Genomic DNA, 6,107 nt, shown 5'->3' with positions numbered 1-6,107 from the left:
GATGAAAATAGACAAAATGCTTCTTTACGCAACAACATGATTGGATCGCTCTCTCTCTCACACACACACAAGCATACACATATGCTGTTGAACAAAAGAAATGACACAAACCAACCCCATTTCTATAAAGTTCAAAAACAAGTGTAATTAGCCTATACTGTTAGAAATCAGTTGAGTGGATGGTTACCTTTGGGGAAGCAGAGGAGGATTTCTGAAATGCCTTAAAGTTCTATTGTTCTATTTCTCATTCTGAGTAATGGTTACATAGGTGTGTTCTACTTGTGCTAGTTCATCAACCTGTCCATAGGAAAAATGTACTGTGTTTTCCTTTACTCTCACAGTATTACCATATTCACAATGTTTTTGACACAAGGTTTTGGATTTTTCACACCAAGCAATTCTGAAACTAACTGCCTGGAGTTAGTGGCAGACTCCACAGGTTAAGGGCTCAGTCTCCCAAGACTCTCCCACTTCAGACATCACTCACAAGTGATGGGTCCCCCAAGTTACCCACAACTTCTATCTTATTTGATTACAACTCAGGTTCCCCTGACCCCCTTTTTTGGATTCAATTATTTGCTAGAACAGCTCACAGAACTAAGGAAACACATTTACCAGTTTATTATATAATAAAGGATATGCTAAAGGGTGCAAATGAACAACCAGATACGTAAGGTGGGGTCTGTCCAGGTCTTGAGTGCAAGAGCTTCTAGTCCCTTGGAGTTGAGGGGCACCACCCTCCCAGCATGAAGATGTGTTCACAAACTCTGAAGCTCTTCAAACCTCCTATTTTGGGGATTCTTTAAAGTCTTCACCACATAGGCATGATTGATTATTAACTCAATCTTTTATCCCCTCTTCCTTTTCTGGAGGATGGTGGTGGAGCTGAAAATTCCAACTTCTAGTCATGGGTTGGTCTTTCTGGTGACCAGTTCCCATCTAGGAGCCCACCAAGAGTTGTCTTTTAGAACAGAAGACACTCCTATCACCCAGGAAATTCCAAGGGACTTAGGAGTTCTTGTGTCAGGAACTAGAGTCAAGGAACAAATGTTAAAACAAAAGATGTTCCTAGTGCTCTTATCACTTCAGAAATTACATGGGTCTTAGGAGCTCCATGCCAGGAACCAGGGACAGATGTATATAAAATTATTTCACAATGTATAATTTCCATATAGTGTACTTTTCTGTGAAATGCCTACTTATTTTTGCTAAATCTAGGTATTAGATTTTTATCTTGTACCCAGAAGCAGTTGGCCCTAGGAGAATTAGAGGAATGATGATTGAATATTTAGATATGGTGCCAGCTTGGAAATAATGTCTGTGAGCTTATGGTGTTGAAGTACAGAATACAATCCAAGCTTGTTGGGATGACATACAATACCATTTGACTTGATTCTCACTTATTTCTAACCCTATTTCTTGTCTTTCTCATATATATACCATTTTCCAGCCACATTAAATCTCTTGTAGTTTTATAATACATGCTGCTTTTTCTTACCTCCATATGCTGTAAATAATACAGTGTTTCAACTGATTAATATGGTGTTCTCCACATGGAGAAATCTTACCTTCATAACAAAGCTTAATTATCAGGTACTCTGGGAAGACGTCCCTCATTTACTTTTATGATTGTATGTGTGTATATGTATAAATATATAAAATTCACATATATATGAAAAAAACTTTAAGAATACTTTTAGTTCATATTTAAGCCAGCTCAGCAAGCCAAACCAAGTACATTCTGTCTATATGGGCAATTATTTTATCCAACTATTGCTAACTTTCAAAATTTTCAAAATGAATTTTTCACAACTATTTAAATAGTTCAAATGATTCTATTAAGCTGCCAGATGTAAGTTGACATTTGCATTCTTATGCACATTTTAAAAATTCAGTTGACAAAGTAATTTTGAATGACCCTGAACATCTTACACTGGATAAAGTCCAGATGGTCATTCATATCCTATGGAATGAAACATGTACAGAAAATTCATTTGTCAGACTGAATAGCGAGAAGATTCATCTCAGTTACAAAAGTCAGACTTATCTAATATTTCAAACGAAATTATTTTCTTTTATCTTAGGACATGTAAATCAATTCAGATTATACTCATCAGAGATTTAATGCCCAAGGCTCCATTAAAACATACATGAGAATAATTAACTGGGATATCAAATATTTATTTGTATATTAATGGACATGTCTAATTATTGACAGTATTTATAATGTTTAAAGTATGAATATTTGCCTTCAATTTTGTGAAAAACCAGATATCCCATCCTACATAATTCCTTGCCATCCAGTTTAAAGTCACCACAGCAATATGTCAACAATTAGTTGTGTGTATTCAAACCACCTTCCTATGCGAGGGGAATCCTTCTTGATGTGGATCTTGGTGGAAAGAAATGTCCTGCTTCCCAACATGATGCCAAAGAGAGTCAGTGGTTTTATCCTGTGCCCAGAAGCAGCTGGCCTTAGAAAAATGAGAGAAAGGATGACTGACAACTTAGTTATGGTGCCTGCCAGGTTGACGGCAATGCCAGGAGAGATTGTGGGGCAGAACTGTAGGATATGATAGATGCTCTGAACCAGCAAACAATTATGGCTAGTTACTTTCATGTCAGAACACATGCATTCAGATAAAAAAAGATCTACTCACAAAACATTTGCTTCCCATTCCTGTAAGCCTCAATTTGCAAGTCTGGGGTGTTGGGGTTTTAAATGCCCAAGGAAGGACAGCTTCTCACAGTGGATACAATTGTTCCTCAGAATTGAAATGAGAAAGTTTTGCAGGGGCTTTCCTCAGGAAGTGGACTCTGAGATGTAGATTAGCATACAGATTTATCAGAGCGCTCTAGTGTTCAGCACCTGTGGAAGGAAAGAGATGTGGAAGCAGGACTTGGTAGAAGATGAAGCCAAGCTGTGTTGTGATCTCAAGGAATTTCAGCCGATCCTATGGGTAGCTAATGTGGGTTGATCCTTTAGAACTCTTCTGAATTGGGTAAGAGGCCCAAGCCTTTATACTCCTGAGTCTATCAGTCATTGGAAATGTGTTACCCCAAAAGAGGGTGTGAACTTCAGTGAAATGGCTCTCTTCAGCTGAGGCAACCCCAAAGGGGGATGACAGCTGAGGGCTGTCTGCCAGCAGCCCTTTTAGCATTTAGAGGATTAGGTCCTTCATTCCAGAAGGGGAATAGAGAAATCAGTGTGGTGCATCAAAGAGTCCACCACAGGCAGTTTGCTTCCCACTTGTTCATGCTACTGGGAAAAATAAAGTTATAATGTTGGATAGGCTAAGAATTAACCTATTAAGGTGGTCAAAGATAGCTATTTCACCAAGAGGGGAGGAAGGAGGATTAATGGAACTGAGGAAGCTCCTGAGGCACTTCCTTCTACTATTATGTCCAGTCGTAAAAGCTAATGGGAGACTACTAGTTACACAAAACTGCCAGGACCAACAAGGACCAAGATCCCTCCAGAATAAAACTTTGGGTCATCAAACCACTTAAAGGGCTCTGAGGAGTGGAGGTAATGGCTGAAAACAAAGGCAATATATTGGGCTGGCCAAAAAGTTCGTTCGGGTTTTAGGCAAAACCCGAACGAACTTTTTGGCCAACCCAATAAAATGTGTTAGACTTATAAATATTGATACAAGCTACACTTTTATAACCAATCCCCATGCTTGAAACAAGTAACAGATTAGTTACTAGGCTAAAGCTCCTCTTAAATGGGACTAAACCTCCTATCAATATTTTCCTCCTTGTCATGTCATGTATAATATATATATATTTTAACTCCTTACATCATCTCTCTCCTTTTTTCCTACTATTGCATGTCAGCAGTGGCTAACAGTATAACCCTGCACTGTCCAATATGATAACCACTAGCTATCTGTGGCTATTTAAGTTTAAATTAAATTTAATATAATTTAAAATTCGGTTCCTCAGCTATACTAGCATTTGCTCAATAGCCACATATTAGTATTGGCTACTGTATTGGATGGTGAAGATATAGAATAGTTCCATCATCACAGAAAGTTCTATGAACCAATGGCTCTTAGAATCACCTGGAGAGCTTGTTAAAATTCACATTGCTGAGGACTATGCCCAAAGGTTCTTATTTAATAGGTATGGGTTGTGACCAAATAATTTGCATTTCTAACAAGTTCCTAGGTGATGATGATGCTTTGGGTACAGGGAGAATAGTGTTTAGGCTCTACATTAGACACTATGGAAGTGGGATTGTGACAGGTCTGAAGATGGAATAATTTAATTTAAATGGAAGAGATGAAAGAGATTCTGGTCTTGGAGTAGAGTGAGTTTTTGACAAAACAGTTATTAGTTACATTAGGCAAGAGCTTTTTATTTTGGAATATTAGTATGAGGATAAATGTGTACATGGATGTTGGGCAGCCAAACATGGTGAAGGATATTGGATATTTGTCATTTTTCCTGCTCAGAATCTAATCCTTGTTTCGTTTCCAGGGAAATCCCCATTGTGTGAATCTTAGTAAAATGCAAAGCTTTATCTCTCATTTTGGAAGCCAAAGTGGGATCTGTCACAATCCCACTTCCATAGTGTCTAATGTAGAGCCTGAACACTGTCCAGCCAGATGTGCTCTTTCTCTGCTCCCTGAGCCTGGAAAGGGAATAGTATATTGGCTCAGAAGATTGAATATATTTGCCTGGGATTTTGAACCTTGTGGGAATGATTCGAGAGCACAGAACAATCAGAATTCATTTAATGTGCTGCAGTCTATGAGTGGTTCTGCCAGGCTTGGGTTCCGTCATGGAACCCAACTGGGGCTTATAGAACCGCTGACACGGTGGCATCATGGTCAGATTTTTGCTGCTGTATAGTTTTAGGCACCATCTTGTTTCCTGTTTTCCAAGACTGTTCTTCCATTTTTCTACCACTTCTATGATCCTCTCTATGCACACTCTATAATTACCCATTTTTATTAAATCAGCCTGAGTTAGATTCTGAAGTTTGCAACCAAGAGACTTGACTGGTATCCTCTGCCTTGTCCAGGAAGACTTCTTTGATGTGGAGCTAGCCAGTCATTCTCTTGTTTCACAGAGAGATTAATTCCAGCTGATGTAAGTCAAGAAGGTGTTTCTGAATGAATGTATAGAACTTTATTAAATGCCTTGTACTTTTGTTGAATCCTCAGATAGTAAGCTCCTTGTAGATCAAAACTGCTATTTTCATCTTGTATTCCCTACAGTCAACTAGCAAAAATTTGAATATGAATTATTTCAGAAGACAAAGCGGCATCCTTTTGCTATGCACTCTCAACATAAATGTCACCTCATTTTTAAGCCCTTTCCTCATCATCTGTAGCCAGGCCAACCCCAGTCAACTGTTTTTTGTTATCATGGTTTATTTTCTTTATAACACGTATCTCTCTATTAAATTATATTTTTTTACATATGTGTTAATTTGTCTCTATCCCCTCTTGTATATAAGCTCAGTAAGAGCAACAACCTTCACTACAGATCATCCTGGACAAAAAAAAATTAAACTCTCACTGGTTTCAACCAAATTCTTTCCACACAGAGAATTTTGAGTTTGGCTAAAATTACCAAACAGCTGAAAGTCAGAGGAAAGAGTCACTTCTAGTGACCATCTACATGTCACTGGCTAAAAGCTCTCCCTTTTTCCCCCCTTTCCTCTCTTTTCCGTTTCCAAGCAGTATAAAGTCCTCTGTTTTTTAAATGCACAACGTTTATAAATCAACATCTGAAGCCTGAGCAGACTTCAGAATCCCATTCTTTACCTTCATTTATCTATGAAAGTGTTTCTTCCAAACAGCTCTCCATAGAAGTAATTAAATGTGTTACATTACTGCCTAAAATCTTCTTCATCTAGATTACTCCTGTCACAAATTAAAGATTAGTGGAATAAAAGTGTGTGTGTGTGTGTGTGTGTGTGTGTGTGTGTGTAGACACGTACCTATGGGTAAGCTTTGAGGGGAAGAGACATCTCATTGCTTAGCCTCTCTGCCTGTAGACATTTCACTGAGTACTTGAGTCTCATCCTGGCTGCATCACTGACAGAGTAAACAAATCGCAAGGAATTCTTGACTTGCATTTTCTTTTTCATG

The sequence above is a fragment of the Leucopleurus acutus genome (assembly GCF_964270905.1).
Source record: "Leucopleurus acutus genome assembly, chromosome: 15".
Taxonomy (NCBI): Eukaryota; Metazoa; Chordata; class Mammalia; order Artiodactyla; family Delphinidae; genus Leucopleurus; species Leucopleurus acutus.
Note: the sequence above shows the minus strand (reverse complement) of the source record.